We start from the raw sequence: 24203 nt of genomic DNA on the forward strand, positions 1-24203 counted from the left end.
ATGAGAAAAAGACCTGGTTATTTTCATGGTTCAATATGAACCAGAAGAACCTATGCCGTCATCCTTAGGCCATCTTAATAGGGATGTAATGTCCAGATCACTCCAAGGACTTCATCTGAACCTAATTAGTTCCCAAAGGCCCCACCTCCAAACACCATCACATTGGGGGTTAGGACTTCAGCATGGAATTTGTGTATGTGGGGGGGGGCACACAATTTAGTCCATAACACATACCTATCTCTTTCCTTCCCAAACGATCTCTCATTCTGATTTCCCTTCATACCATTGCTAATCCCACTTTTCTCTAGTCCACACTCCAAGCTGTGGCCAGCATTGTCCTCCAATAGGACCTGTCACACATTGCTGTGTTCTGAATGTGTCCTGAAGAATCCAAACTCCTTCGCATAACATTGGAGACCTGTCACCTCATCTTTATGTTCTTGTTTCCCACCACATCACATTCCTGATTCTAAGACCTGTCCATCACACGTCTGATCCTTGAGTATGTGTTGTACTTTGATGATGTCACGCTGTGCTCTCTCATCATCCAGAGATGTCTCCATTTCTGCCTCTTTAACTTCCTTCACATGTATCACATTTTTTTTCTTGACCCATCCTGGATGACTTCAGAATTGAATGAGTTCTTTCTCCTGGTGGTATTTTAGTTGCTCAGTCATGTCCAACTCTTGCGACCCCATGGACTGCAGCTTGCTAGGCGCCTCTGTCCATGGATTTTCCAGGCAAGAATACTTGAGTAGGTAGCTATTCCCTTCTCCAAGGGATCTTCCTGACCCAGGGATCGAACCAGGTCTCCTGCACTGCAGGCAGACTCTTTATCAACAGAGCTACCAGGGAATACATGGAGGGTATGGCATATTTCTCCTGGAGGGTATGGAATATTAAAATCGTCTTCAGTCTACATTTTATTTTGCCTTATTTTGCAGCTTGATCATCTCTCTGTTTCCTCAGTTAGGGTGTAAGCTTCCTGAGGGCAAGGACTCTGGTTGTTCAAGTTCTGTTTTCCTCCAGGGGTTTGCATACCAGGATCTTCAATGCTCCAACCACTTGACAAGTTCAAGAGGTTTTAGATTTATTCTGTGGAGGAGGAAAGAGCACACGTAGGACCAACTAGTAGAAAGTTTTAAATTTTGATTTAATCTACAGAGAGACATTCTGCAGTAGAGCTGATGAATAAAGGAATGGGTTTGTTAGGAGGTGGTGAGTATCTGTCCCTGTGAGTATCCACATAAAAGCCAGGAAGACCATCTGTCAGAGATATTAGAGAGAGATATTGGGTTAGAGGTCCTCTCAGGCAGAATTTCTCAATCTTGGCACTGTTGACATTTGGGGCCAGACCATTCTTTGCCGTTGGGGCTGTGCTGTGTCTCGTAGGGTATTTAGCAGCATCCTTGTCCTCTACTCAGTAGGCGCCAGTGGTATCCTTATGCCCAGTTGTGATGACCAAAAATGTCTCCAGTTCAGTTCAGTTCAGTTGCTCAGTCGTGCCCGACTCTTTGCGACCCCATGAATCGCAGCACGCCAGGCCTCCCTGTCCATCACCATCTCCCGGAGTTCACCCACACTCACGTCCATCGAGTCAGTGATGCCATCCAGCCATCTCATCCTCTGTCATCCCCTGCTCCTCCTGCCCCCAATCCCTCCCAGCATCAGAGTCTTTTCCAATGAGTTAACTCTTCACATGAGGTGGCCAAACTACTGGAGTTTCAGCTTTAGCATCATTCCTTCCAAAGAAATCCCAAGGCTGATCTCCTTTAGAATGGACTGGTTGGATCTCCTTGCAGTCCAAGGGACTCTCAAGAGTCTTCTCCAACACCACACTTCAAAAGCATCAATTCTTCAGCGCTCAGTCTTCTTCACAGTCCAACTCTCACATCCGTACATGACCACAGGAAAAACCATAGCCTTGACTAGATGAACCTTTGTTGGCAAAGTAATGTCTCTGCTTTTGAATATGCTATCTAGGTTGGTCATAACTTTCCTTCCAAGGAGTAAGTGTCTTTTAATTTCATGGCTGCAGTCACCATCTGCAGTGATTTTAGAGCCCAGAAAAATAAAGTCTGACACTGTTTCCACTGTTTCCCCATCTATTTCCCATGAAGTGATGGGACCGGATGCCATGATCTTTGTTTTCTGAATGTTGAGCTTTAAACCAACTTTTTCACTCTCCACTTTCACTTTCATCAAGAGGCTTTTGAGTTTCTCTTCACTTTCTGCCATAAGGGTGGTGTCATCTGCATATCTGAGGTTATTGATATTTTTCCCGGCAATCTTGATTCCAGCTTGTGTTTCTTCCAGTCCAGCGTTTCTCATGATGTACTCTGCATATAAGTTAAATAAACAGGGTAACAATATACAGCCTTGACGTACTCCTGTTCCTATTTGGAACCAGTCTGTTGTTCCATGTCCAGGTCTAACTGTTGCTTCCTGACCTGCATACAGATTTCTCAAGAGGCAGGTCAGGTGGTCTGGTATTCCCATCTCTTTCAGAATTTTCCACAGTTTATTGTGATCCACACAGTCAAAGGCTTTGGCATAGTCAATAAAGCAGAAATAGATGTTTTTCTGAAACTCTCTTGCTTTTTCTATGATCCAGCGGATGTTGGCAATTAGATCTCTGGTTCCTCTGCCTTTTCTAAAACCAGCTTGAACATCAGGAAGTTCACGGTTCACATATTGCTGAAGCCTGGCTTGGAGAATTTTGAACATTACTTTACTAGTGTGTGAGATGAGTGCAATTGTGCGGCAGTTTGAGCATTCTTTGGCATTGCCTTTCTTTGGGATTGGAATGAATATTGACCTTTTCCAGTCCTGTGGCCACTGCTGAGTTTTCCAAATTTGCTGGCATATTGAGTGCAGCACTTTCACAGCTTCATCTTTCAGGATTTGAAATAGCTCAACTGGAATTCCATCACCTCCACTAGCTTTGTTCGTAGTGATGCTTTCTAAGGCCCACTTGACTTCACATTCCAGGATGTCGGGCTCTAGGTCAGTGATCACACCATCGTGATTATCTGAGTCGTGAAGATTTTTTTTGTACAGTTCTTCTGTGTATTCTTGCCACCTCTTCTTAATATCTTCTGCTTCTGTTAGGTCCATACCATTTCTGTCCTTTATCGAGCCCATCTTTGCATGAAATGTTCCCTTGGTATCTCTAATTTTCTTGAAGAGATCTCTAGTCTTTCCCGTTCTGTTGTTTTCCTCTATTTCTTTGCATTGATTGCTGAGGAAGGCTTTCTTATCTCTCCTTGCTATTCTTTGGAACTCTGCATTCAGATGCTTATATCTTTCCTTTTCTCCCTTGCTTTTCGCTTCTCTTCTTTTCACAGCTATTTGTAAGGCCTCCCCAGACAGCCATTTTGCTTTTTTGCATTTCTTTTCCATGGGGATGGTCTTGATCCCTGTCTCCTGTACAATGTCATGAACCTCTGTCCATAGTTCATCAGGCACTCTATTTATCAGATCTAGGCCCTGAAATCTATTTCTCACTCCACTGTATAATCATAAGGGATTTGATTTAGGTCATACCTGAATGGTCTAGTGGTTTTCCCTACTTTCTTCAATTTAACTCTGAATTTGGCAATAAGGAGTTCATGATCTGAGCCACAGTCAGCTCCTGGTCTTGTTTTTGTTGACTGTATAGAGCTTCTCCATCTTTGGCTGCAAAGAATATAATCAATCTGATTTCAGTGTTGACCATCTGGTGATGTCCATGTGTAGAGTTTTCTCTTGTGTTGTTGGAAGAGGGTGTTTGTTATGACCAGTGCATTTTCTTGGCAAAATTCTATTAGTCTTTGCCCTGTTTCATTCCGTATTCCAAGGCCAAATTTGGCTGTTACTCCAGGTGTTTCTTGACTTCCTACTTTTGCATTCCAGTCCCCTATAATGAAAAGGACATCTCTTTTGGGTGTTAGTTCTAAAAGGTCTTGTAGGTCTTCATAGAACCGTTCAACTTCAGCTTCTTAAATGTCCTGCAAAATCACCCCAGTTGAGGACCACTGTTTCAGAGTCCCTTCTATCAGTGAGAGTCCGTGAATGTTTTTGTTTTCCTCTTTTCTATGTACCAAATATATCAAAATCAGTGCACATTCTGTAGGTTGGGAGGACAAAAGGGAAGGATGGAGAAGGAATAGATCTTTATTGAGTTTACCATATTCCATTAGTCTTAGAGGTGGGGAGTTTTATTTTACAAGTAAGAAACTTGAGACTCAGAATAGTCATGCAACTGATGAGTAGCATAGCTGTGGGGCTCAGATGTGGACCTGCTTGACAAACTCTGTCTTCCTCCACCCTGTCCCCTCCTGCTTTTACCTCAGTTTGTCTCTCATTGCCTTTAAACTTGACTCTTACATGAACCTGCCTCCTTTCATGAGCCTCACATGCAAATCTGAGGGTATTTCAGTATAGTTGGCCCTTTGTATCCATAGGTTTTGCATCTGCAGATTCAGCCAACCACATATCAAATATATTCAGAAAAGAAAAATAGATCTAGAAATTTCCAAAATGCAAAACTTCAGTTTTTTTCTTTGGCAACTATTTATATAGCATTTACATTGCATTAGGTATTGTGAGTCATCTAGAGATAGTTAAAAGTGTATGGGAGTATGTGTGTAGCTTATATGCAAATACTAGACCATTTTTGACCTACCTTTTGAGAAAACTGTATACATGTCAGGAAGCAACAGTTAGAACTGGACATGGAACAACAGACTGGTTCCAAATAGGGAAAGGAATATGTTAAGGCTGTATATTGTTACACTGCTTATTTAACTTATATGAAGAGTACATCATGAGAAATGCTGGACTGGAAGAAGCACAAGCTGGAATCAGGATTGCCAGGAGAAATATCAATAACCTCAGATATGCAGATGATACCTCCCTTATGGCAGAAAGTGAAGAGGAACTAAAAAGCCTGTTGATGAAACTGAAAGAGGAGAGTGAAAAAAGTTGGCTTAAAGCTCAAGATTCAGAAAATGAAGATCATGGCATCTGGTCCCATCACTTCCTGGGAAATAGATGGGGAAACAGTGGAAACAGTGTCAGACTTTATTTTGGGGGGGCTCCAAAATCACTGCTGATGGTGACTGCGGCCATGAAATTAAAAGATGCTTAGTCCTTGGAAGAAAAGTTATGACCAACCTAGATAGCATATTCAAAAGCAGAGACATTACTTTGCCAACAAAGGTTCGTCCAGTCAAGGCTATGGTTTTTCCAGTAGTCATGTATGGATGTGAGAGTTGGACTATAAAGAACGCTGAGCGCCAAAGAACTGATGCTTTTGAACTGTGGTGTTGGAGAAGACTCTTGAGAGTCCCTTGGACTGCAAGGAGATCCAACCAGTCCATTCTAAAGGAGATCAGTCCTGGGTGTTCATTCGAGGGACTGATGTTGAAGGTGAAACTCCAGTACTTTGGCCACCTGATGTGGAGAACTGACTCATTTGAAAAGACCCTGATGCTGGGAAAGATTGAGGGCAGGAGGAGAAGGGGATGACAGAGGATGAGATGGTTGGATGGCATCACAGACACAATGGACATGGGTTTGGATGGACTGCAGGAGTTGGTGATGGACAGGGAGGCCTGGCATGCTGCAGTTCATGGGGTCGTAAAGAGTCGGACACAACTAAGCTACTGAACTGAACTGAACTGAGACCATTTTATATGAAGGACTCACGCATCCATGGATTTTGCTATCTGAAGGGATCCTGGAACCTATTCCCCATGGATACCAAGGAACTACTGTATTTATTTCTTGTTAATTTCCACAGAACTTCAACTCAGTGTTCCCCTAAAAGGGCTAACCTAGAGCCTTATCAAAGAAGCCCACACAGTGATGCTTTGGCACTGAATTCTCTTAATGCTGCTGCTGCTGCTGCTAAGTCGCTTTAGTCGTGTCCGACTCTGTGCGACTCCAGAGATGGCAGCCCACCAGGCCCCACCATCCCTGGGATTCTCCAGGCAAGAACACTGGGGTGGGTTGCCATTTCCTCCTCCAATGCATGAAAGTGAAAAGTGAAAGTGAAGTCACCCAGTCGTGTCTGACTCTTAGCGACCCCATGGACTGCAGCCTACCAGGCTCCTCCATCCAGGGATTTTCCAGGCAAGAGTACTGGACTGGGTTGCCATGCCTTCTCTTAATGCTACTCATGGCTTGTTCTCCACCCCACCCCACTTTATCAAGATATGATTAATATGTAACTTTGAATACGTTTAAAGTGTGCAGTGTGGTGACTTGCTGTATGTGGGTATTGTGAAATGAGTACAATGAAGTTAGTTAGTACCTGTTAGCTCACATAATTACCATTGTGGTGTGTGTGGGTGGTGAGAACATTTAAGGTCTCTCTTAGCAAGCAGATCTTAGAAGCTTTCATCAGAAGAAAAAATTTATAAGTGTGTGTGCCGATGGATATTTTTGTGACAATCATTTTGCAATATTTACAAATATCAAATCATTTTGTGGTATACCTGAGACAAATATGGTAGTTGTATGTTAACTATATCTCAGTAAAAAGAGATCTACTCTTGCAGCAACTTTCTAGTATGTCATGCGGTATTGTTAACCACAGTCACCATGCTGTACCCTCGATCAGCAGAATTTAGCATCTTGTAGCTGCAAGTTTGTATCTTTTACCTCCATCTCATTTCTTCCACCTCCATCCCCAGTAACCAAAATTCTTCTCTTTGTTTCTATGTAAGGTTTTTTTTTTTTTTTTTTAGATTCCACATGTGAGATCATACTGTATTTGTTTTTCACTGTCTGACTGATTACACTTAGCATGGTGCCCTCAAGTTTCATCCATGTAGTTGCAAATGTCAGGATTTCCTTTTTTAAGTGATTGAATAATACTTCACTGTATATATATGTATGAATACCACATTTTCTTTCCTCATTCGTTTGCTGATGGACAAGGCTGTTTCTGTATCTTGACTATTGTAAACAATGCTGCTGTGAACAGAGAGGTGTGGACATTTCCTGAGGCAGTGATTTAATTTCCTTTGGATATATATCCAAAAGTGGGATTACATGGTAGTTTTATTTGTAATTTTTTGAGGAACCGCCATACCGTTTTCCATAGTGGTTGTATCAATTTGCATTCACATCAACAGTGCACAAGAGTTCTCTTGGTTCCACGTTTTCACCAAAACTTGTTATCTCTTGCCTTTTTAATAATAGCTCTAATGGCTTGGTAACCCACTCCAGTACTCTTGCCTGGAAAATTCCATGGATGGAAGAGCCTGGTAGGCTACAGTCCATGGGGTCGCAAAGAGTCGGACACGACTGAGTGACTTCACTTCAAACATTACTGGGATCCATAAACCTGTGAATACCAATGGAACCATACAGTATTGGTGTGCTGTGTTGCTGTTGTGCCTTCCTCCAGGATACAGTACTGATAATAACCGCAAAAATATCTATGCTTGCTCCTTTCTGTCCAAGAAGAACCTCTAGCTTTCTGTGCAACATCTCAGGAACCCCAGGTCTTTCTGAGGGCTCTTTAGGACACTTCACCACTCAGTCTGACAGCTTCATCCACCACTGGGCATGTTCTTTTTTTTCCCCTGCTTTGACCAGTTCAGGAATCTGCTAGGAGAAGGTTCATCATCTCCAGAATGGCTAGAATCTCTTATGAATCATTACTTCCGTCCAGGGTGCTTTGCCCAGGACCCCAGGGATGCCAGTCTTCAGGGACCCAGAAGGCACTTGCTCCATTTGAAGACAGAGCTGTTCTCCCTACTTTGGCTTGGGACTCAGCCCCTTGGAGGAGCAGAGCATTCTTAGCTTTAAGTAGGAGAAGGACTCTGATTGCAGTTATTCCAAACTTTGTTTCCTGGCCCCTAATTATCACTGCTTTGCCCAGAATACACAAAATCTCTCAGGAAAATACTCCATCTTTTCTGAGCTCTTACCTTCTAGACAAAGAAGCTCAAACCTTGCCCAAAGGCCTGGGTGGGGAGTGAATAGACATCATTTTCTACCTGCAGGCTGCCGTCCTAACAGATCCTTCTTCTTTCCCTCCCCAGTTGCCTGGGGCTTCCCAAGTGGTGCTGTTGACTTCCCTGGTGGCTCAGATGGTAAAGCGTCTGTCTACAATGCAGGAGACTGGGGTTCTATCCCTGGGTTGGGAAGATCCCCTGGAGAAGGAAATGGCAGTCCACTCCAGGACTATTGCCTGGAAAATCCCATGGACAGAGGAGCCTGGTAGGCTACAGCCCATGGGGTCACAAAGAGTCGGACATGACTGAGTGACTTCACTTTCTTTCTTTCCTAGGTGGTGCTAGTGGTAAAGAACCTGTCCGCCAATGCAGAACTAAGAGAACTAAGAGATGCCAGTCTAATCCTTGGGTGGGGAAGATCCCCTGGAGGAGGAAATGACAACCCACTCCAGTATTCTTGCCTGAAAAGTCCCACAACAGAGAAGCCTGGTGGGCTACAGTCCATGGGGTTGCAAAGAGTTGGACATGACTAAAGTGACTTAGGACAGCGCAGTTGCCAAAGAAAAGTCCCAGAACACACAGCAGCTATATAGCTCAGAGTGGGGAGGGAGCCTCCACGTAGTAGCCACCATGCCCTCCTACACAAAGGAACAAGGAGGTTTAACACTCAAATTGGGAAATGTCAGTATTTCCTGAGCCATCACTGGAATCTTTTAAGCTGGAGTATGGGTACCTCTGACGATCTTAAGTGTGTTTAATTCATCTTTTAGGTTGGTTTGGCTAGTGTGGCTTGTTTAGTTCTCAGCTACTCAGGTTATATCTAGGGCACCCCTGACCAGCTGCATTCGGGGTCATGATTGGAGAGCCTGGGAAACGTTTTTGTACACACCGGTGTTGGTGCACATGTAGATGGGTCTCGTGTCCCAGATCACGAGTGTCTAGGCTTAATCTGGGAAAAGTGGATCTAATGAGTGCTGTCCTTTCACTGCCCTCACGGGCCTGGGTGGGACAAGAAGAAGGGAGATGGGGTGTGGAATGCCCCAGGCAGTGGGGCAGAGAGGGAGTACTGACTGTGGTGCTAGAAGGCAGCTCCCAGACCTGTCAGTCAAGACCCTGAGATCTGCCACTGAGGTCCTTTGACTTAAAAACAGGATTTCATGGCATTGATTAGGTCATCTCTTTATCTTCCTTTCTCTTTTTTTAAAAAATGTATTCATTTATTTGACTGTGCTGGGTCTTTGTTGCAGTGTGTAGAATTTTTGATTTTCCTTGTGGCCCAGGGGATCTGTGTGTGTGTGTGTGTGTGTGTGTGTGTGCATGTATATGAAAGTTGCACTGGTGATGATGGTGAGGCACAGAGAGGCCTGGCGTGCTGTAGTCCATGGGGTCACAAAGAGTTAGACACGACTGGGTGACTGAACAAGAACAACAACAACAAAAGTTGCAGCCTGTGGGATCTGGGCTTCCCAGGTGGCTCCGTGGTAAAGAATCTGCGTGCTGATGCAGAGCATGGGGTTCGATCCCTGGGTCAGGAAGATCTCCTGGACAAGGAAATGGCAACCCACTCTAGTATTCTTGCTCAGGAAATCCCATGCACAGAGGAACCTGGTGGGCTACAGTCCATGGGATCCCCAAAGAGTTGGATACAATTTAGTGACTAAACAACAAATGCAGGATCTAGTTCCCCGACCAGGGATTGAACCCAGGTCCCCTGCATTGAGAGAGTGGAGTCTTAGCCACTGGACCACCGGAGAAATTCCTGTTCTTAGTTTCCTTTTGCTCCTAAACCTGAACTTTGACGTCTAACCTCATTTGACAGTGTGTGTTGAAGATTTAAATGCTGCTGCCAGATTCCCTGGCCTTATATGGCTTCTTTGAAATATTGGGTCTGCAGGAAGGAAGGCTCATCCTGGCACCTACAAATGGGCAGCTCCTCAGAGTGCTGAACACTGCTACTGTGCCTTATCCTGAGGGAATAAAATTTTGCTTTTTTTTAAAAATGAGCATTCATGCTGCTACCTTATTTATCTGCTAAAGATTCAGACTTATCCTGCTGTCCCCATAGCAAGTATGTCTGGCATATGAATGTGTGTGTGGGGATGTATTTGTTATCGGCACCTCACCACTGTTGCATTCCCTGATGTCATGAAGTGTCACTTGATGCTGAGATGACATTTAACGCCACCTGGCATTAGGTAAGACAACATGATTAAAGTCATTCCCTCTGAAACTACAGCCTCAATATAGTCACCACTCACTAGGCTTCGAGCTAGTCCTTTTTTTTTTAATGTAAAATATTTACAGTAGATAGCTTTCATGAGTTGCTTTCCATTTCTTTGAAATAAAAGCATATGTTGACCCTAGTACTTGCAAATATCTTTAAAATATATTTTTTCGGCTTTTTATTTTATATTGGTATAACCGTGTGATAGTTTCAGGTGGACAGCAAAGGGACTCGACCATACATACACATGTATCCATTCTCCCCCAAACTCCCCTCCCATCCAGGCTGCCACATGACCTGGAGCAGAGTTCCCTGTGCTACATAGTAAGACCCTGTTGGTTATCCGTTTAACATACAGCAGTGTGTACGCTGGTTCTTGTGGGTAGAAGAAGTCACAGTTCAAGACTACCTGTTGTCTTGGAGGATCTGGGTGAAAATGAAAAAAAAGCCTGTGAGTTTACAGTTTCCCAAAATAGTCATCGCAGTGCATCTGCAAAGTACCCACAAGAAACAGCCGCATATGCGGAAGCTTTCGCATTCTGGTTTTCCTGATGATGCCAGGTTTCATTTTCTGGAGGAGTGTTAGAAATGTTTCCCAGTCTCGGCTTAATCTTAGACTTGCTTGTCATGCTTCACAGATAAACCCCCAAGTGGAGAAGTTTGGCAAATTGCTCATCCAGGAGGTCGACATCTCAATTCTTCAGGTTCTAGGCAAGCAGTGGCTTTAAGCTGTTTTTTCACTTTACATATTTTGAAACAAACTCTGGGGGAAAAAGTGTATATGGAAGGAAACTTGGATGTGAATGGTTTACTATGTTCGAACAAGATGCTCAGAGATTTGCTTGAAAAAAATGAAACCTGGAAATTTGAAGGTTGATGTCCCTGGGGCCGTATGATAAATGCTGATGGTTGTGCAAATTCCTGTCTTTTCTTTATCACATTTATTTATTTGAAAGACAGACCAGAATCTGAACTTGGAAGGGACCTGGCAGTCTTTTCTGGGGAGAGGAAACTTCTCAAAAGAGAACCTTGTGGGTGCTTTAAATATCTTTCCAAATGGGTACATCACCTAAATGATGTTTAAGACCCAAAGTTACACATTTTGCCCACTAGTCTATGGTTCTGATTGTGTCTCTTTGAGTAACATTGTTTGATGTGCTGTTTCAAGTCAGTTTCCTAGCCAACAGAGCACTCTTTGGTCTTTTTATTTGTTCCCTAATTGTTTAGAATCATCCTCATTAAGAGACAAAATAAACACGTTTTCAGGTGCCACGTTGAAGGCAGGAATTGTGGGGAGATGGGAGGGAGAGAAGAGAGAATGCACGTGGTCCTTCTTTGAGATAAAAGCCCGTCCCAGAAACAAAGGCTGTTGGAATACAAAAGCTCTTTGTACACTGAGCACGTCTGCTGTTACAGATGAACCCTCTCCAATGGCTGCTATCAAACTTGTCATATTTTATTCATGAGTTGTGGTGTGCCTGGAAGAAATAAGAAAAGCAAAGCTCCAAATCATAATTATGGCATAAAAAAGATAAAATAGTTATTATTGTGACATTTTGGAAGAATTCTTAAATCTCTTCAGTAATTCATTTGAAAAAGTTGCACGGAATGGCTCGGTGTGTGGCACGTAATTTTGCTGGTCGGAGCACCTGGGCTCAATTACAACCGGACCCACACTGACAGACTCTATGCCTACGGTGAATAAGAGCATAATTAAGGAGAGGGCAACCGTGCTGGTTACACATAAATAGAAACGCTGATGGGTATCTTTGCATTTATCATGCTTACGTGATTGCTCTGTGGTTGATCAACATATAGTATTCCCATGTTTTTATTTTTATCTTTTTTAATAGACTGTGAGGTTTGGATTGTGTGGTATGCCTTGTATGGGGAGATTTCAGGGAATAGTGGCAGAAAAAGCCCACTTAAAAGTATGCCTTACACCCTTTAGGTGTTGGGGGACAGCAACAAAGAGTTTAGGAAGGAAGCTGTTGGTTTACATCATGAATTTGAAAAAGTAAGCTTAAGTCCTTTTAAAAAAGACATGTCCTTGGTGTCCATATGTTTGTTCTACTGTGTCTGTGTCTCTATTTCTGCTTTGCAAATACAATCATCTCTACCATATATTCATTAATATCTGATATTGTTTTTTCTTTCTGAGTTACTTCACTCTGTATAACAGGCTCTAGGTCCAATAAAAAATAATGTAGAAAAAGATGCCAATTTCACTGAAAAAGGAAAAAAAGGCCCACTGTTATTTCAGTGGCTTCCTCTGCTAACACAGAGCTTGGTGCTCCTCATTGATTTCCTAATTTGATTGGGGGCAGGAGGAGAAGGGGACGACAGAGGAGGAGATGGCTGGATGGCATCACTGACTTGATGGACGTGAGTGTGAGTGAACTTCGGGAGTTGGTGATGGACAGGGAGGCCTGGCGTGCTGCGATTCATGGGGTCGCAAAGAGTCGGACACGACTGAGTGACTGAACTGAACTGATCCTGAGATACCTACCAACCCACTCCATCCTTATGCTCCGTATGTCTCCCCATCTTTGGCCCAAATTATTGATGGATTTAGTGCAAGCTATTTACTCACTCAGGATTTATTTTCATCATATAAAGTTCTCTCTACCTGCCCACACTGCTGGATTGTAAGTGACTTGGAGTCAGTAAGAGAAAGTCTTCTAACCATAGTTTCCGCACGTGCCCAACTTGTGTGGTGTTGTCTGACCTGGCACTCAGAGAGGGAAGAAAGTGACGGTGATGAGCATTTCCCAAAACTGTTCATATAGATGAGTACATGTATTTGTCACGTGGATTCTGTGATACCCGTTTCATCATTGTGTGTGTGCACGCGTGCTACTCGCCATTTAACGGAGGAGAAAGTGAGTTTCAGGCTGACTGAATGACCTGTCACTCAGCTACCAACTGCCAGGACTGATGTTGGATCCTTGATCTCCTGATCCCAAATTCTACTTCCACACAGGGCTGTGCTTCCCAACCTTTTTCACATCGTAGTGCACAAGGTAAATGGCTCTATTTGTATACGACACTGGGGAGAAGACAAAGGGCTGCTCTTTTTGCCCAAAGTACTCTTCCTGGCCACACCAAGGGCTGAGAGCACCCATATCTCAGTGATACCTGTACTGAAGCCACAGCATCTGTGGAGAAGCACCTGAGTGAGCCAGGAAGAACTGTGAGAGCAGAGGATGGAGGCTTAGTGTGGGGCCTGGGTATATAGAGAATATGTGGTATTAGTACATGCTAGAGCCTTGCTGGCAGAGAAGGCAATGGCAGCCCACTCCAGTACTCTTGCCTGGAAAATCCCATGGGTGGAGGAGCCTGGTAGGCTGCAGTCCATGGGGTCGCTAAGAGTCGGACACGACTGAGCGACTTCACTTTCACTTTTCACTTTCATGCATTGGAGAAGGAAATGGCAACCCACTCCAGTGTTCTTGCCTGGAGAATCCCAGGGACAGGGGAGCCTGGTGGGCTGCCATCTATGGGGTTGCAGAGTCGGACACGACTGAAGCGACTTAGCAGCAGCAGCAGCAGCAGCGCCTTACTGGCGAAGAAGGCAATGGCAACCCACTCCAGTACTCTTACTTGAAAAGTCCCATGGACGGAGGAGCCTGGTAAGCTGCAGTCCATGGGGTCTCAAAGAGTCGGACACGACTGAGCGCCTTCACTTTCACTTTTCACTTTCATGCATTGGAGAAGGAAATGGCAGCCCACTCCAGTGTTCTTGCCTGGAGAATCCCAGGGACGGGGGAGCCCAGTGGGCTGCCGTCTATGGGGTCTCACAGAGTTGGACAGGACTGAAGCGACTCAGCAGCAGAGCCTGCTGAGGAGGGATCTTGCAGTCCCAGATGTGTGGAGGGTCAGCCACTGAGCCTGTGCACCTTTGAGAGGATACAGCCAGCCGGTGACCCTGTGTACTGCCCTGTGTCTCCTCATTGCCATATTCACTGCTTTGTTACCGGTGGGAATGTGGGCCCCGTTGCCAGATCATTGAGTTTTTTGCTGTAGATCTGGATCATTAGATGAAATCTGGGAGTTTTTGTACTTTTATTGATTCTAACACACACACATTCACATTTTTGTTCTTTTGTAATAAATTATTGGTCTAATGACCAACAGTGTCATTGTTGATATCTTTTGGTTTTCTTGGTAGGATGTGTAAAATCTTGTATCTTGTAATCAGTGACACCTTGGACTTGAAGAAATGTGGTAGGTAGGTTGGGAGAGTGGTGGGTGACATGGGGCTAAACTAACCTTCTGCGCTGTGTCTGACAAGAGGGGGCTCAGTTTATCACCTTGGACCTGGAGCCAGGAGGGTGCTCAGGACTCAATTCTCAGCAGTGGCTACTTCTCACCATCACTTGGGACACATAAAATAAATCCTGATGCCAACTCCATCCACCCTAGATTACTTTGCTAGGTCTCTGGGGGTGAGGTACCTCAAAAGAGAAGGCCTTCATCTGCCTAGGCATTTATGAGCTGCAGGTATCGTTGGAAAGGAGAAACACAGGGTGGCTGGTACTTAGGGCTTGGCAGAAGTTTCCCTGGCAGTGGGCTTTTAACTGCATATTTCATGCAGAAGCCAGCCACAGCATCCTTTCTGGTATTAACTTTAAATCGAAGATCTCACCATAATTAGAAAGCTGCCCAGCCCGTAAGTGTGTTCTTCAGAGTGTGTGCTGGGGCCAGGGCAATCTTGGGAATGCAGCTTCTTGGACTTCTGCTTTGTTTCTTTTCTTTTTAAAAAATTTTTATTTCTTTATGGCTGTGCTGGATCTTCGTTGCTGTGTGGGCTTTTCTGTAGCTGCGGCAAGCGTGGGCTATTCTCTAGTTGCAGCGTGCAGGCTTCTCATTGCAGTGGCTTCTCTCGTTGCAGTCCAGACTTCAGTAGTTACAGCTCCCAGGCTCTAGACCACAGGCTCAATAGTTGTGGGGCATGGGCTTAGTTGCTCTGTGGCATGTGGAATCTTCCTAGATCAGGGACTGAACCTGTGTTTCCTGCATCGGTAGGCAGATTCTTTACCACTGAGTCACCAGGGAAGCCCTATTTTTTTCTTTTTAAAAATTAAAAAAAAAATTGTACTGGCAAAGAGTTGGACACAACTGAATCAACATGGTATACATACTTGGTTTATACTGTTTTAATTTCTGCTATACAGCAAAGTGATTCAGTTACACTTATATATATTCTTCTAAAATATTCTTTTCCATGATGGTTTACCATGGGATATTGACTGTAGTTCTCTGTGCTATACAGTAGGGCCTTATAATTTATCCATTCTCTATGTAATAGTTGTTGCTGTTTTGTCACTAAGTCATGTCCAACTCTTTTGTGACCCCATGGACTGTAGCTCACTATGTTCCTCTGTCCATGGACTTTTCCAACCAAGAATCCTGGGGCAGGTAGCCATTCCCTTCTCCAGGGGACCTTCTCGACCTAGGGATCAAACTGGGTCTCCTGCAGTGGCAGGTAGGTTCTTTACCACTGAGCTACCAGGGAAGCCCATATATAATAGTTGTATCTGCTAATGTCAACCTTCTACTCTATTCCTTCCTCAGCCCCCTCCCCATTGGCAACTGCAAGTCTGTTTTCTATGCTAGACTTCTGCTTTGAATATTGCTTTTTTCCATATGTAACTTTGGAATCCTGTCTCTTTCAGTCTTGGAGTGACGGGCTCGAGAACAATTTTTTTTTTGAGCCCTTATCTTGAAGGTGCCTCTAAAGCTCATTTATGCACCGATCAATCAGCAGGCATTAAGTGTGATTCTGCTTTGCCACATGTGCCAGCCACTCTGTTGGGTCCTGATTGCACAAGAGGAACATGTAGGGTGCTCTCCCCTTGGGGGCCCTAGATCCAGGTGCAGGGAGGAGAGAACCAGGAACATAGTGTATTCATTAGTTCATTCAACAAATATTTATTGCACACCCAAGTGATGGGCACTGTTCTGGCTAGATGTGAGAGATATAGCAGAGAAAAGACAGAGTCTCTCAGTTCATGAAGCTTCGGTTCCAGCAGAGATAGGGGATCACAGTGAAGAAGTATACTCATAAATTATTAACTATAGATAGTCACAGAGACTATGCAAGACATAAAATAGCAATACTGAAGAGAGAAAGAGAGGGAGAGAATTGACTCTAGGTAGGATTATGGAGAAGACTTCCTTGCAGAGGTGTTATTTGAACTGATGCCTGGATGAAGAAGTCAGCCATGCAAAGATAATGATATTATTCCCGATCACTTACATGGGTAGTGATGAACACTTTTTAGGTGCTAGACATTGTTCTAAATTCTTTATGTTTGTTAATTCATTTCATTCTCAAAACAATACATATATATGGAATTTAGAAAGATGGTAACGATAACCCTGTATACGAGACAGCAAAAGAGACACTGATGTATAGAACAGTCTTATGGACTCTGTGGGAGAGGGAGAGGGTGGGAAGATTTGGGAGAATGGCATTGAAACATGTGAAATGTCATGTATGAAACGAGATGCCAGTCCAGGTTCAGTGCACGATGCTGGATGCTTGGGGCTGGTGCGCTGGGACGGCCCAGGGGGATGGTATGGGGAGGGGGGAGGGAGGAGGGTTCAGGATGGGGAGCACGTGTATACCTGAAATTAAAAAAAAATAAATAAATTAAAAAAAAAAATAAAGAGTAAAAAAAAAAAAAAGAAAAGAAAAAAAAAACAAACAATACATAATCATCCTACAAGGGAGATAGGTATTATGGGCCCAATTTTACAGAAGGGAAAACAGGTTAAATAACCCCGTTATTTATATGGTCAAGGTTAGGTGCAGTAAGTGGCAAAGTTGAGAATTGAATCCAGGCTGATTTGCTCCCAGAACTGACATTTTTGGAAGAGCTGATACAAAAACCCTTGGATCAACAAGCTGAAGGGGCACAAGGGTGGCCTGTGTGGGTGAAGGTACCAGAGGAGGTCGGAGAGCGTGGCCAAAGTAAAAGCTTGGTCTTTGTTTCAGCCCCGGCAGCAGCACCAAGCCATGCAGCGTCTTTCAGTCATTGTAAGAGTTAGGGTCTTTTTTCACTTGCACTGGTGAAAAATGCAAGAACCTCCCCCCTCCAAAGACACTTATGTCCTAATCCCCAGAACCTGTGATTGTTAATTTACATGATAAAAATAGCTTTGAAGATGTGATTAAGTGAAGGATCTTCAGGTGGGGAGGCTAGCCTGCATTATCCAGCTGGGCCCAATGCAATCACAAGCGTCCCTATAAGAAGGAAACAGGAAGTTAAGTCAGGGAGAGTGAGTGAGGTGCAGATGAAGGCGGAGAGAGATGATAAGGTGCTGCAAAACTGACTTTGAGGAGTAGGAAGGGGACGTGAACCCAGGCAAGCTGGAAAAGGCAAGGTAAGTGTATTTTCCCTAGAGCTCCTGGAGGGTGGCAGGGTGGTCCTGCCCACATTTTAGTTTTGTTCCAGTGAAACCCATTTCAGGCTTCTGACTCCAGAACCATAAGATTATGAGTTTGTGTTGTTTTAAGCACTGAGTTTGCAGGCATATGTTCCAGAAGCAACAGGAAACAACTACAGGCAGCTATTTGAGAGTTTAAAGAAAGTAGTGGAGGTGGTTGTTAGGATGTGATTTAAGTTTGGAAAGGATTTCCTTATTGCTCCAATTGCTACATGAGAGAAAGTCAGAAAGCGGAGGGGGAGGGGAGACACAGACAGAAGCAAGTGGGCGTTTGGAGGCTGCTGCAGCGTGGTAGGCAAGAGGATGGAGAGTCCAGGTGGTGATAGGGGCAGAGCTCAGGGCTGGCTGGATGTGCTGGAGACACCCTGACAGTAAGAGAGCAGGCAGAGGAGGGCGTGAAGGAGCCTCAGGATGGCTGCAGAGGTGGGAGGAATGCCAGAAGAATTAGGTGCCTAAAAGAGTGCCTGAAAAAGGAGGGAGAGGACAACATTGGAGGTTGCTGAGAGGTCAGTTAGGTGGAGGATGGAGAACTGGCCATTGGATTTGGCAAGATGCAGAATGTAAGATGGATAACAGTGCACGGTACTGGTCCGTGCAGCTACAGATACTGGCTGGAGTCTTTGTCCAGACCAAGTGTGTCTTACCAGGCCACAGAGAGCAGGCTCCGTAAGTACGCATTCGAATGGGTGAAGAATTTTGGAGTGAAGGGGTGGGAGAAGCCCTTTGAATTGAGGGCTCCAGAGCTTCGTGGACTTAGAGGGCTTGGGCTGGGCCTCAAGAGGAGATGGGCAGGATTTGGATAGGTGTGGAGAAGGTGGCTGGAACTCTGGGTGGGAGAAGAGTTGAGATCGCACCGCATTCATGTGCTTTGTACTCCCAGGGCTCGGCTGAGAGTACTTGTCCAAGGATCAGCTACCGACCAACCAAGCGCTCGTGGTGGAGGGCGGGGTTTTCAGGTCATTCGCGGCTGAAAAGAATATCTGCTGACTCAGTTCACACTCAGGTAGAAAAGATTGCTTGGAAACCTACCGAGCACCCTTTGAGAAGAATTACCATGAAGATGCTATTTAATATACCGAAGGCATGCTTTATTCAAGTGACTCAGCATGGTTACCCCAGGACAGGCCAGATCCAAATTATTTCCAGTGGTGATCAAAGGCCGGTTTTCTCCCAAATTGATATTTTCATTTTTTTTTTTTTTTAAAGGCTTCAGTAAATGGGGATTGTAATTTGAGCCCTTGGTTGTAGATTGCTTTTGGGAGGGCAGTTGTGGGGAATTGGTGAGAAGGATCCAGTAGTCGGAATGCAGTTGACTTTGAGTTCAGGCAAGCAGCAGCTCCAACAGTTTGTTCTAAGGGTGACGTTAATGTTAAATAGGATCGGAAAACATCTCTGAAGGGGTCAGTTTTCAAGTCTGTGAGAAACCATACCAAGGGCCCTTTGCTGCACAAGTGCCCACGTTTCCTGGAGCTTCTCTTCAAAGCCTGGAGTTTCAGGGGCCCAGAGAGCTTTGCTGCCCCTCCTCAGGACAGAGTTTGAAAGGCCAATAATTACTCACTTTTTCCAGGAATCGGGAAGCACGCCCAGTGGCCAACACAGATAGATAAATAGTGAGGGAGACCTTCCCAGCAGTGATTCTGGAACTAATTAGCTAACAAGGCGTGTAATTAGATTAAAACGTGTGATCTAAGATCTGACGATGTGCTTTTTAGGACAGCAAAAATAAAGGAGCTGAAAAGAAAGCATTCCACTGAGGAGTTCCAAGTTATTGTCCCTTTGGAAATATTCAGGACACTTGAAATAATAGAGCAAAGAAAACTTCTCCGGCAGCCATGCCAGCCAAGTGTGTGCCCCGACAGGTGGTCAGCATCAGGCTGGGGAGGGGCAATGCTGAGCAGAGAGGGTACCTCATTCATCACTTAGTTCTTGCTGTGTTACCTGGGGCCGGTGCTTCTCTCTTTTGTGGGAAAGATTTCTTTTTCTCTCCTTCCCACAGCATAGTGAGATGTTCCTATATTACTTTCTTGGCATGTATAGCGACCAGGTCTGCCCTACCCTAATAGACCAGTTATTTCTGGAATGACCTTCTGTAGCTCTCGTCTTTTTTCCTTCCATCTAGCTGGAAAGAAAAATTAAAAAAAAAAAAATTGCTGTATTGTGAGGCATGTGGGATCTTAGTCTCCTGACCAGGGATTGAACCCAGGTCCTCAGCAGTGAGAGTACAGAGTCATAACCACTGTACCGCTGGGTAATTCCTGAAATCACACGTGAGCTTTGCCAAGCTCCCTCCCTCTCCCCAGGTGCAGACTTCTGCAGTGCAGAGCCCCCACTCCGTCCAGTGTGGAGTCATAACCCTTTACCTCTTACCACTGGGGCCCCAGTGGAGTAGATTTTACCTCTGGCCCTCCCCTTATTCCCTACTACTCATTCATTCCTTTACCTCTGTCTGAGGTAATTCTACCCTGTTGGTCCCAAGTGCAAAGTTTGTGCAGTTTCTGGGGTAAAATATTGGAAGCCACCAAAATAATTTCTCACTGAACGTCTCCCAGTTTGCTAATTAATATTATTTTGGTCATTGCAGTCTTGTGAAGTTGGAACAATTTCCCAGAGGCAGGAAGTCAGACATTCAGCCACAGAATCAACTAAATTCCTTGCATGTGAGGGATAAGACTGTTTCATCAGGAGTACTTTCTTGTGGTTTGATACTCAGCTTTCCTGGTGGCTCAGATGGTAAACAATCTGCCTGTAATGCAGGAGACTGGAGTTCGATCCCTGGGTTGGGAAGATCCCCTGGAGAAGGGAATGGCTACTCACTCCAGTATTCTTGCGTGAAGAATACCATGGACAGAGGAGCCTGGCAGGCTATAGTCCATGGCGTTGCAAAGGGTCAGACATGACTGAGGTTGTGGACTTTGAAGAGGGCTTTCTGGCCTGATAAACAGGGGAACTTGGATTCCTGATAGAAAAGTTATGTGATAAAGATACCTTCAGTCAGACACATGCTTAGAGCTGTTTGCATATCTTCAGTGAGGAGATGCTAGCTTTGTTTTGTAGCTGGAAAGAGAAATAGCCAGGGTTGTTTTCCATCAGGCTGCGTATGGGCTTATCTGGAAGAGTGTTGCTTTCTGTTCATTGATGCCACAACTGTCTCTCTGCGCACAGAGCCACAGGAGCTTACCTTTGAAACATTAGCTGTTCACCCTCATAATTGCTCCATCCTCTAATTTAATGAAAACCCATTAAACTGAAACAATAATTAAAATGAGACATCATCTCTGTAGGAGGTTTGCATATTAAAATCACAGTGCATTTCAATGCAGGCAGATTTTTATTCTTGAACAGCATTTGAAGCAACATGTAAAAATGATTTATAATGAATAATCATAAATTAGAGAGCTTGCGGTCGAGCATGATGCCTCACTGTTTACTGTTGAGTTGGAGTAGATATGGCAAGGTCAAGGCCAGTGTAGCACTGAAAATGTCTCTCTTAAGCCTGCGGGTTGTGACTGCACAAAAGGGAATCGATCCTATATAGGTCAGCCCGCTGCTCCAGACTTTTCAAGCAGGCTGGTGAATGTACTTAGTATATGGGGCAGTTGAGAGTTTTGGAGGAGGAGTGCCCCTTAGATAGGGGAGAGCTGGCATTGGAGTGGAGTGGAGAAGTTTAAAGATTCTTTGGGGACTAGGGAATTCATACAGAAATACCCAGAAAGAGCTGAAAAGGTTTTGGGCAAATTATGTAACTTCTACAAGCCAGAGGTTCCTTATCTTGAAAGGTTATTAATGCCTACCTAGTGGGTTTTTTTTTTTTGGGGGGGGGGGACTTCCCTGGTGGCTCAGACAGTAACGCGTCTGCCTACAATGCGAGAGACCCGGGTTCAATCCCTGGGTCAGGAAGATCTCCTGGAGAAGGAAATGGCAACCCACTCCAGTATTCTTGCCTAGAAAATCCCATGGACGGAGGAGTCTGGTAGGCTGTAGTCCATGGGCTCGCAAAGAGGCAGACATGACTGAGCAACTTCACTAGTGGGTTTTTGGGCTTGCCGTGTGGCGCTACTGGTAAAGAACCTGCCTGCCAATGCGGGAAATGTAAGAGATGTGGATTCGATCCCTGGGTTGGGAAGATCCCCTGGAGGGGGGCATGGCAAACCACTCCAGTATTCTTGCCTGGAGTATTCCATGGACGGAGGAGCTTGGAGGGCTACAGTCCATAGGGTTGCAAGGAGTTGGACACTTTGGACACTGACGTGACTTAGACACACACGCATGCTTGCACAATGGATTATTATGAATGTGAAATGTGATCCTGTGTGTGAACCCACTGCTGCTGCTGCTGCTAAGTCGCCTCAGTCGTGTCCGACTCTGCGACCCCATAGACGGCAGCCCACCAGGCTCCCCCGTCCCTGGGATTCTCCAGGCAAGAACACTGGAGTGGGTTGCCATTTCCTTCTCCAATGGATGAAAGTGAAAAGTCAAAGTGAAGTCGCTCAGTCGTGTCCGACTCTTCAGTAAATGTTAAAGCTCAGACTTCCCATGTGTAGACTTCTAAGCTGTCTTTCCAAAGCGACTCAGAAATGATGTCCTAAAGGGAGGCCAGTGGGGAGGAAATACAGAGCACAAGCTATGTAGTGGGCACACTCCGTGACTCCTTACTGAGCCCGGCCATGTGGGTAGTATTACCGCTGTGTTACAGGTGGGGCAACTCAAGGATGAAGGAAGGAAGCTAAGTTACCTAAAGGCTCACAGAGGCTCCATGGTGGAGCTGGTATTCAGGCACCAGTTGGGCTGAGATGAGTGATCATGGCTGAGAGGCAGTGGTGAGTCGTGGTTGACAGTAGACAGATCCGAGTTTGAAATCCAGTGGCAATACTTAAATACAGAGCTTCTTAACTCTTTATACCTCATTTATAAGATGGGAATAACAATACTGACATTGCTGGGTGGCAGGTGAGGACTGAATTAGGAAGTATATTTAAGCCCATTGCTTAAATAGATTAAATATATTTAAGTGTATTTATTCTAGCACATAGCAAAAATTCAAACATGTTTGGATGTTGGTTGGTTGGCTAGACCTAGATTGGATTCACAGGAAGCTTCATAGGCTCTGCCAGCTTTTTAAGAGGAGAGGGTTAGAACTGACCACTCACCACGCCTCCAGCCATGGCTGGCGACCCTTGCTCACTTGCCCGTTGTCCTCCTGCTGGGCCGCAGCAATAACCCGCCATGACTACAGGGCTCTCCTGGCAGGGTGGGGACCGGCATAGCTTTGTACACCCCCATCTTTTAGGTCTCAGGGCCTGCCCTAGCTGTCTTCCAAATAAACAAATGGCCAGTGCTTCCCCTGTGGCAGACACTGTTTTGAGAGCTTAACACGTATGAATCAATTTGATGTTCATACTGCTTTTGTGGGATAGATGGAATTTTATTCCCATTTTACAGATGAGGAGGCTGAGGCACAGAGAGGTTAATGGGTCCATGGTCACATATCTGGTATGTGGGGAAGCTGGAATCTGAGCCAGTCAGGCTCCATAGTTTGAGTGCTTAACCATTACACTGCACTGCCCCTTGTTGGGAGGATCAGGTCTCTGAGGGAAAGCTCTCTGGTCCTGTTTCAGGCTATTCTAGCCTTGTGTTCCCTTCTAAGAATTCCCACTTTGCTTCTGCCTCTGAACTGAACAACTGAGCAGTTCCCATTCGTCTCTGTTTGTGTCTTTATTACTCGATGCTTAGCCCCTGGCAAATAAAAGATGTGTCCCAAGTTTTGTGTCCATAGTTCCCGGTTCAGAAGAGTGCTCAATAAAGGTTTTCAAGGTGAGGAATTAATGAGCGAATGATTGGAAGAATGGCTGAGTAGTTGGCAGAGGGCAGGGCCCAGGACTGTCCTTATGTCTTCTGCAGGAACCCAGAGAGCATTGTGTGCTAGGACAGTCGCCTGTATTTGACAGCCTCTGTGCATCAGGATGTGGTGGGCATCCCTCTGCACCCTCGGACTCTTGACTGCGACTGTGGATTAAAATGACACTTGACTCAACTGCTAGTTATTACAGAAATAGACCTCAAATCCCATCAGCCTGAGCTGTTACAAACTGAGGGGAGGGGTGTGGGTCTGTGTTGAAATGCCCCAGCAGGCCATTCTGGGAGCTGACCAGTCCCCCGCATTAAGGAGGGGAGTGGTATTCCATGGGAAGCCAGAGCTGGTTGAACTTGGCTGGAGTGGGGGTTAAGGGGGCTCTTATTGATTTAAAGAGGCACAATTTCATGATTGAAAGATGGGGAGTTGGCACTTATTTTCTTTTCAGATGCCCTTTTTGCTTCTCCTGTTTCTATAATGTGCTCTTATATTTTTAGCATAAAATTGATTGTTTTTTCCTTACAATAATTCTCAGAGGAGATCTGGAAAATTGAGACATGGTGAAAGAAGAAAAATATCACCCATATTAGCTTCCAAAGTTAATATTTTGATTGAAGGCCATTTGTATCTTTCTGCTATGCATCACTAAATACATTTTTATATACTTGATATGTCATTATGCAGGCAGTTGTGTCCCTGTTTGATAGTATTGCCTAGGAAT

At 44.8% G+C, this 24203-nt stretch overlaps 1 protein-coding gene across 40 annotated transcripts in view; it reads left to right on the forward strand.

Annotated features, from left to right (window-relative positions):
• NELL1 (neural EGFL like 1) overlaps positions 1 to 24203 on the forward strand; it is a 1048536-nt gene that overhangs the window by 69774 nt on the left and 954559 nt on the right. Inside the window, exon 1 of one of the 40 annotated variants that reach the window (XM_086385558.1) lies at positions 17389 to 17568. The exons of the other annotated variants lie outside the window; for them this stretch is intronic. The gene's annotated coding sequence lies outside the window, so the exon portion shown is untranslated. Of the gene's footprint in view, positions 1 to 17388; positions 17569 to 24203 lie in introns of those variants that run through there. 40 annotated transcript variants of the gene reach the window in all.

The sequence above is a fragment of the Bos grunniens genome, chromosome 29, assembly GCF_055505025.1.
Source record: "Bos grunniens cultivar Pamir isolate PY7600 chromosome 29, Bosgru_T2T1.0, whole genome shotgun sequence".
Taxonomy (NCBI): Eukaryota; Metazoa; Chordata; class Mammalia; order Artiodactyla; family Bovidae; genus Bos; species Bos grunniens.